The sequence below is a fragment of the Saccostrea cucullata genome, unplaced genomic scaffold, assembly GCF_032062105.1.
Source record: "Saccostrea cucullata isolate Sc308-1 unplaced genomic scaffold, CSIRO_AGI_Scuc_v1 ctg239, whole genome shotgun sequence".
NCBI classification, from domain to species: Eukaryota; Metazoa; Mollusca; class Bivalvia; order Ostreida; family Ostreidae; genus Saccostrea; species Saccostrea cuccullata.
In genome coordinates this window covers 523,400-533,413 of record NW_026939884.1, presented here as the reverse complement: position 1 = coordinate 533,413, position 10,014 = coordinate 523,400, and the positions used below count along the sequence as shown (strand labels likewise).

Here is a 10,014-nt window from a genome sequence, read left to right as displayed (position 1 = left end):
CCTGGGTCATTTCCCTCCATTACCCAGGTCATTTCTCTCCACAACCGAGGTCATTTCACTCCAAAAGGAAAATTAGAATATAATAAGTTTAATTTTAGTTAGTTTAATTATTTACCATCATTATTGCATATTAACTTTATTTATTTTATTTTATCTTATTAGGGCCTATTCATTTATTAATTCACATATTTATTTATCGTCATGAGTTCACGTTTATTTATTCATAATTTGAACATTTATGAATTCACTCATTTATTTGTAAATTTATTTTTAAAAGATTTTTTAATAGTTAAATGCATTCCTTGATTTGTCAGTTTTTTTTTAAAATTATTTAATTAATTTACACAATCTTTGACTTGCTTGTTCAAAGGGCAAAGACTAATGATTTATTTATTTAGTTTTATTCCTTCATTCGAAGACTTGCTTTCTAATATGGAATATGAAACAACGTTTATGCGATAATTGAAATATTTTATTTTAATCTTCTTTCTTTAACAATTAAATTCATTATCAATAAGACCTTAAGTAAATTTGTTTATTGTCCTGTCGTCTTTCGTTTATGGTCTTTATCAGGAATAAATATATAATTGTTAGAATTCGTAATTGCTGTATTGCGGTTTTATGGAAATTATGGTACCCTAAATGGTGTTTTTATCATCATGCTGGGTACATATGTTTATCCGTAAATTGTCGATTTCACAGATTGACACCACAATATCACTTTTAGACTTTAGGCAGAAAATATCTTCTTGTACAAAGATGCATGTTTTCTTACAGGGATTCATACATACAAGGGTCGTTTTAATGGTGTAATATACAAGTACTAGTATTTTAAACATCTTAAAAATTGCGAGCCATTTTCTGCGAAGTTTCGGAGGTTCCTTTTCGAAATCTTATAATTCATTTTCTAAGAGATAATATTTTTTTCGTTGTTACATTCACATTAATTCATGAGATTTGACTACGTACTTTATCAATTTTGTATAGGTTGTAAATACATCTATTGCATTTTAAGACGAAATTCTGTGCAGTACTTTATGAGAAGTTGCACTGACAATCTGTTCATTTCTGTATTCAAGGTACAGCTAAAAAACTAAGTTGAAAAGTGCCGAAATTCCCAGGAAAATAAAGGAACCGGAATTTCCTGGTAATATGCATATCTTCACACTGTGTACTACATGTAAATATCTGCAAAGTTTATGCAAATTCTGTGCAGCGGTTTCAGAAAGGGTCGACAGACAATCAGTTCATCTCTATTTTCAAGGTATGGCCTAAAATATAAGTTGAAAAGTGAGGAAATTCCCGGTAAAATAAAGGAATAGAAATTTCCTCCTAAGATGTACACCTTCACTCTGTGAACTAAATATCTTCAAAGTTTGACAATATTATGTGCAGCAGTTTAAGAGGAGTTTCGCTGACAAACTGTTTTATATTTATTTTCAAGATATGGCCAAAAATCTAAGTTGAAAAGTGCGGAAATTTCCATAAAAAATAGAATCGATATTTTCTGGTAATATACACATCTACACATTGTGTCCTAAATATCTGCAAAGTTTGACGAAAATCTTTGCAGCGATATATGAGGAGTTGCGCCGAATTTTATATTGCGTGGGGTATAAATTATAAATTCTTGTTTTCTTAAACTTATTAATATTTTTAGCTGCAGAACTGTAGCTCTCCAAAAAGAAAATGTATTGACAGACCGGTCTGTCAATATATTTCTTTTCAGAGAGCAACACTTCTCAAGTTATTGAATTTTAATGTCATACCGGTTTTTTCCCCCCTTTTTCTCGTAAGGTCTAGAGTGACATACTATAATTTAAAACTGTTTTATTTTTTCAATCCTACATATTTGTATCGCTAAACACTATCAAATCAATTAATAAAAGCAATTCTTTTAGGAATAATTTTTCTAAGTTTCGAGTTTGATCATCATCTATATGATATTCAGTTTCCAAAATTTCATTATCGGCTAGGGAAAATTTCTACACACTTTCTCTCGTTCGATTTTTATGAGTCATAAATATTGATAAAATTAATTCATTTTACAATATAAAAGTTAATAACAGAAGAATGGAATTGTAAATAATTACGATAGACCAGATTAAAAATGGGGTGAAATGACCTAGGTAGGAGAGAGAATTGACCTACCGTGAAATGACCTACCGTGAAATGGTAGGAGAGAGAAATAACCTGGGAGAGAAAAAGTTTTAGAGAGAAATGACCTGACACCGTCTACGAACTTCTCTATAACCCCGCGGATATATAAATATTTGGAGAAAATTTAGAGACCCTCCTCCTCGATAAAGTAATTAATTAACAACATCCAATTATAATTGTCATTTAAACAACATCATATGGCCAATTTAGCTCATTCATGTTAATTTGCATGTACATGTATTAAATATTTAAAAAAAGCGAAATTTAAACGACAGGAATTTTGGGGGGTGGGTGTGTTTTACATCCTTAAAGGCTTTTCCAAACATATTTTCCATCTGAAAAAAAATGGTTATGAAAAAAAATAATTGGAACGTCATAACGGAGTGTCTGATTTAGCTTACGTCATTAGTATTGTGACATCACGTTTCGTAGTACACTGTCGTTGTGTTGTGGATACGAATCATTCCAACGGCTTTAGTCGAAGACATTGGACGCATTTTTCACTCTCCCAATTTTTGGCAAACTTGACTGCATTTAGCAGAGAAATGGCGACGATGATGCACAACAACAAAGATAAGAGGGTATAGCCTCATATTGCGTGTTCTATTTAGTAAAAAGAAAAAAAAAGTTTGGTATTGATTTCTTGGTTGAATTTTACTAGAGAACTACTGGCGGGGGTAGGCCTAACGGATGGTTTTATGGGAAAAGAGTACCAATTATTTTCCAATAGAACTCTATACAAACATTTTGTCCTCTCACTACTATACTAATTTAATTTCAGATAATTCCTTGGCATCGTTTGAAACTTTAATCCAAGCGCTTATAAAAAATCCCGGAAAAAATATAGGGTCCCATGGCGTTTATAGGTCAAAATTGCAGTTCTTTAAAACTTATAGGTATCGGCAGTAAATAACGCTCTGCAAAAAAAATCAACCCCCACTCCTACAATCTCCCCTGGTATTTCTATATTCTCTGTAATATTTCTACATTCCACCATTTATTTCAAATATTAATATTTTTACTTTAAAATGAAAAACATTACATACCTCATTTCAGCAACTCGACTCTACATTGTGCCACAAACAATGCCATGTGCTCATCCGGGGATTTGGTACTCTCATTCCTATATTATGCTGACATATTTTTACCCTCCTTTCTTAATCCCGCCCATTTTCCTAGTTTCACTGCCAAAGAAAATATATCTACATGTAATTTTTATTCTCGGGGGAGGGGGCGGGTTGTCGAAGAAAACAAGAGATCAGTGATGTTGCTGAAATAATTTTTTTGAGGAGGGGGGGGGTGTCAGATTATATAAAAAATCGGAGAGAGCTACTTTATTGCAGCTAGGACATATGATGTAGATTTTCTTTTATATAGAAATCTTATAATTTTATTATTTTTCGTTAAAAAAGCTGTTTTCAGATCACAGAATGTAGGGGGTATTTGGAATATATATACAGGTAATGAAATCTTTTCCTAGCTCTAAATTATTTATGTCGTCATTGGCAACGTAAGCCTTTTCTGCTTCCGGGAAGGGGTGGGGGGAGTTACCAAAAAATAGACAAGTTATGGAAAGGAGAAGGGGATTTGCACATCTAGCGGTCCGGGTGAGAGGGGGGGGGGTCATGGTTCGTAGGAACTGTCTTACCTACCTCTAAATAAAAAAAATCCCCATACCATTATAATTTTTTTTCATAGTATGGGGATGTTTAATGAAGAGAAAGTTTATTTTAAAAAGTGCCAGGAGAAAGGGGTGTGTTCTAATAATTAATAAGATGATCCATATAATTATTTAACAGCAATGTATCAACCCATTATAGTTCGAGAAAAGTTTTATTAATATTTCTTTAAAGTATTTATATTGTATATAATTTGTATTCTTATACGCTGTGGCATTTTATATTTCAGAAGTTTGTTAATCCAGACGAGACAAGCCTCAAAACCAGAGCAGCTCCATCTTTGGCGTCTCACAAGGTACAACATATTATTACATGTATCTTACCTTTACAAAAAACGGATTGAATAATTTCTTTTTTTTTCAGTACATTAATTTATGGTCTTGAAGTTGACATGTGCGTTTTAGGTCTCAAAAGAATCTGACGATGGAATATAAACATGACCCTCCCCCTCCCCCCCCCCCCAAAAAAAAATGAGCTAGGCCATATTTATAAAACTGTTTGCTTGCCATCTCCCGACCAACTGACTAAATTTGCCCTACTCAGAATTTTTTATTTACATTCCTGGACACCTTTTTTTCTTTTCCCCCGTCAAAAAATATGTTGAAATTTTTCGGGGAAAAGATTTTCATACATACCTCCCGACCCAATAATTTTACCCAGAATCAGGATACAGCAAGCAAACATTACTTTAAAAATGACATTGGCTTAATTTATCTAGGGGTTCTTATTGCTACGTCCTAGTTCGTCCTATTTTGTCAAACAAATTCTCTATCCAACAGGCCATATTTTATATATTCTTAAAAAAAGATTATTTAATCTTTCAGATTCGGGGCGGGGGGGGGGGGGTTTAAATTAAAGAAATAATAGAAATAATAGAACCTATTAAAGAAAAACGTCAAAAATTACTTGGACTTTAAAATTCGAGATATGAAATAAAAAAAAAAACCAATTAATCAAACAAAACAGAACACATTCTGAACATTAACTTGATCAAGTTATCTATTTTGCGGCGAAATGCTTATAGGGCTTTACAGCACTGTGTAGTGAGGGCTCACAATTCAGTATTGCTGAACAAAAAGGAACAATTTCAACGTAGATTTATAAAGTTAAAAGGCATTCAAATTATATTGAAATACCTCAAGTGAACAGAAAAATAAATACTTTATGGTCAAGTTTGAGAGTAGAGCAGGTTTAGAAGCAAAACCAAATTTAATTTTTTTTATTTTCAAATAATCATGACAATAATTTGTAACTACTTCATCGTACATTTTGATCTTATAAACATTTTCACAAACATAGTTTCCCCTTGGATAATTTGGTTATAAATTTGTGAAAAATAATGGGATCGTCCTAACGGAGTGTCCTGATTTAGCAACAAATATGTTGAAATTTTCTGGGGAAAAGATTTTCATACATACCTCCCGACCCAAGAATTTACCCAGAATCGGGAGACGGCAATTAAACATTTTTATAAAGATGGTCTGAGCTTATAATTTATTGTCTGTCCGTTACAATGGGTTTCATATTGCTACGTCCTCGTTTGTCAAATTTCTCTCTCCAACAAGCCATGATTTTATATATTCTTTACTTAAAATAAAGATTATTTAATCTTTCAAATGGGGGGGGGGGGGGTCAAGTTAAAGAAAAAATAGAACTGGATACAGGAAAACGTCAACGATTGCCTGGCCATAAAAATTGAGATAAGAAAAAAAAACCAACAATTAATTAAACAAAACAGAAAACATTCTAAACATTAAGTTATCTATTTTGCGAAAATGTAACTGAATGTGCTTATAGGGTTTAACAGGGCAGTGCACTGAGTGCACACAATTCAATATTGCTGAACAAAAAGGAACCATTTCAACGTAGCTTAAATTTATTAAGTTCAAAAGCATTCAAATTATTTTAAAGACCTCAAATGAGCAGAAAAATATTTACTTATTTAATGTGAAGTCTGAGAGTAGAGAGGTTTAGAAGCAAAACCAAATCTATTTTTTTTATTTTCAAAATAATCATGACACTATTTTTGTAACCGATTCATCATTTTGATATTTTAAACATTTTCGCAAACATTTTCTTCTTGGATAATTTGGTTATTTGTGAAAAATAATGGGAACGTCCTAACGGAGCGTCCTGATTTAGCTTACGTCATTAGTATTGTGACATCACGTTTCGTAGTAGAATTTCGTTGTGTTGTGGTTACGATTCATTCCAACGGCTTTAGTCGAAGACATCGGACGCATTTTTTTACTCTCTTGATTTTTGGCAAACTTGACTGCAACTAGCAGAGAAATGGCGACGATGATGCACGACAACAAAGATAAGAGGGTATAGCCTCATTATGTTTGTTTATTTAGTAAAAAGAAAAAAATAGTGTGGTATTCATATTTATTAATTTTGTTATATTTTACTTGGAATATGAGGAGGGGCAACGGGAGGGTTCGAGTGCTGATTGCTGAGCTGTTGTTGCCCATCTTTTAACGGTTTAATACACCTGGATCATTTTTCTGTAGTATTACTGCGAAAGAAAATATATCTACATGTAATTTTTATTTTCTCGGGGGGGGGGGGTGTTGTCGAGGAAAACACTGATCTCATCAGCGATTGAACGTTTTGCTGAACATTTTAGGTGAAAAGATGCAGTTTCTCCATATTTATCCGAATGTATAATATAGATTTCCTTTGTAAAAAAATATAATAACTTATTACATAAAAGTTTTATATAGACGGTTCTTTCGTCAAAAAAATTGTTTTCAGATCAAAAAATGTAATAAGAATACACAGGGAATGAAATCTTTTCCTAGCTCTACATTGTTTCATATCGCCATTGGCAACGTTATCCTTTCCTGCTTCCAGGAGGGCGGGGGGGGGGGGTGCAGAGTTACCAAAAATTAACACGTTAATAAAAAGAAATTTTAAGGTACCGGATCATAGGAACTTGGCATTTTTAGCATTTCTTTCAAAAATAAATTTGTTTATTATATAATTTTTTTTGATGATATGGGAATAATTTAATCAATGAAGAGAAAGGTGTAATACGTGTCGTGGACGGGTGTATTTTACTATTTGAGAAAAATGATGCACATGGAAGAGAAATGCATTAACCCATTGTAAATTGGTAATAATTGGGGGTGACAAAATAACGGGTGTATTAACACAGGGGAAAGTCTAGGAGAATTGCTGGCAATAAGCGGGTATGGCAATATAACGGAAGGCATTATACCCAGGTAGCACTGTAAGATTTTGGAAGTATTTGTATTGTATGTGATATATTTTAATAGATATTATGTTCCCCAAACGAAGTTGGGGAACATATTGTTTTTACTCTGTTTCTTATTATTATTATTATTTTTCTTCTTCTTCCTGGGTACTTTTTTGTCCGGGAGTGATCTTGTAAACTACACATCCGACTTAGGTAAAACCTTTTTAGGGTCAGTAGGCATGTTATGTAGATTTGCGGAACGAAGGTCATTTTGCGCGCACGTGCTTGCAAGAGCGTGCACGTGCAACACGTGAAATGACCGATTTAATTGATATAGGCGTAACTTTTCACATTTTTGATGAAATGCTTTGAAACTCATAATATAAGGATATATTAGTAGCATAGACAACATGACATGGTCAAAATAGCAAGATCTCATGCGCATGCACGTGCGCTTCGCTCTGATTGGCTGAAACTAAAGTCTTAATATCTTTCTTGTTTTTTGACGAAATCCTTTGAAATTTTGAACATAGCCATACATTTTAATATCCTACAACACGATATATAGCAATTATCATGAAAACACGTGCATGCACGTGCGCTGCAATCTGATTGGCTTAAACTTTAAATAGCTATAACTCCCTTGATTTTCAACCAAACAGGATTGGATTTGGAAGATAGATAGATATAATGGACCTCTACAAGAAGGTATTGTCACAATGCACATGCATACACGTGCATGTACGTGTACTGCAATCTCATTGGCTGAAACTTTAAACAGCTATAACTCCCTCGGTTTTCAACCAAACGGGTTGGGATTTAGAACATAGATAGATATAATGGACTTCTACAAGAAGGTATGGTCACCATGCTAATGTATGCACGTGTGTGCACGTGAAATGAGTAAAATCCAAAATACCCTTGAATGAGCGTATTTTTAATACTTTTGGATTAAATACTTCAATATTTAGAACATTAAAATATATAGATTTTGTAGACAATATGATATGGTCATTACGCACATGCATTCACACGCGTGCAATGCTAAAATTTGAATGAACTTGGTACACTTCTTGGTAAACGTTGTTAAAATCTCAAATGCATAGAGTTTGTCTTATTTAATGAAGCTTACAGGGGATATGGCACCAAAAGGGAGTTGGGGAGCGTTTGGGGAACATCTGTGACGGTCCCCGTTACAATTAGCACTAGTTTTGTTTGTGTTGTGGTGAGGGGGTTTTAGGAACATTCTGCTCGTATAACTACCAGTCTATAAGTTGGTATAAAGTATCATCAAGCATACACATTTTCTATACTTCAGACTTTGGATGGTCCAGACGGGAACTCACAGGGAACCAGAAAGCCCCCGCTCTGCACCCCTGCTGAGGTACTGTAAATAACTTTTTATTCGCGAGAACATCATTTTCGCTGGACAGTGTGCTTGCAAAAATATTATTCTCGCGTATATTAGTATTCCTAAAGATTATTTACATCAGCGAGCAGCATTTGTGAAAAGGAGTTGGGGGAACAAGACGAGCAGAATCCCTAAAGCGTCGGATATTAAGAAATCATATTCAATATGTGAATTGAGTACTAGTATTTACATTAACTTCAGTTCTCATTATTGAAGTTATTGAAATTTTGAGAGAAAAAACTTTCCGAGAGAAAGTAAATCTCGTAAAAAAATTTCTTTTATAAAAATATTAGACAGTATTCATAGGATGCGAACCCTAGCAATAAAATCCCGACGTATCATACTGCTTTGAGACTAACATGCTAACCACTACGCAGCACGTTTGTGATATGACCCTTGACTTAATGGACTTGAAGTATTTCTCGGAAAGATGCGAATGTATGTTTTGTCATAAAAGTGTACTTTTAAGGTGTAGTAGGTGTTCGCTCCATGTTTTTGCAAACCAAAAAATGTATATTTTATTGCAAACTTTTAGGATTATCTTTCAAAAAAAATGGAGCGAAGACCCACTCATATTGAAAAATTTTGTTAAAGTATAAAAAATGATCGTTTTTGTTCTTTTTAGTGTGTGTATGCTTTTTCATAGGCAAATATTTTCAGTCTTTGTGAAATTTTTGTAAATTGTAGAGATTTTACATCAATATTAGTATTAATATTAGATGAAATGTTTAATAAAATTTGGATATAATTGAGATTAAATTTTTTCACTTCATATCTGTCGCACTATAGGCACTTCGTCCGCCTTATCCCCCCATTTTCTTTGTCTCAGTAAAGATCTCGCGAAAATAAGGTGTCACAAAATCTAACTTAGTAATCTTCAGTATTGTACAGAATACTCAAGCTCAAATTAACTAAAACTGCGGAACATTTACTGTTTTCTGCCGTTAGAAATTTACATTCAGAAATTTTAAGAATATAAGTTGATCGAGAAATGTGCAGAAATGTTATACATATTTGTTATATTCATTGACTGGAATTTGGACATATGTCACAGCAATGTTCTCTTTATTTTGTAGGCTGTACCCATAAAGAGAAAGCGATCCTGGCGATACAACCGTGTCTGGACAAAGGACCAGAAGTGGACACGAGAGGTGAACATCATATTTATATCCTGTTGCTGGAGACTTTTAAAATAAATATGATAATAATCACGAAACTAAAACTGTTTGATGATCAAAGCATCTTCATAAAGAGAGAGATTTATCATTATCTGACATGAAAAATTTAATCCAACCATTGTTGCCTTTCAGGGACTCGCCACCAGCGTACAACAGAAGGTGCCACTCCCCTCCAAAAAAGACCAACCCAAACAGGTATGTTGGGTTATAATAATTAAAAATAAGAGTTAAAGCAGCATCTTAGCAATGTAAACCAAATATTATCATTATTGTATGGGATATTGGCAACTTATAGTGATAGTTCACTTTTTTTTTAAAATTTCAGACCGGTGATGAATCGGGCAAGGACTCGTCAGAGACCGGAAACTCGCCATCCTGGGAAAC

General features: G+C 33.5%; 1 long non-coding RNA gene across 1 annotated transcript; it reads left to right on the top strand.

Annotated features, from left to right (window-relative positions):
* Positions 1-8,357: 8,357 nt before the first annotated feature.
* On the top strand, positions 8,358-9,823 carry LOC134254200 (uncharacterized). The gene is made up of 3 exons (XR_009989272.1): positions 8,358-8,425; positions 9,529-9,603; positions 9,763-9,823. It is a non-coding gene; the product is annotated as an uncharacterized LOC134254200 (long non-coding RNA).
* Positions 9,824-10,014: the final 191 nt, after the last annotated feature.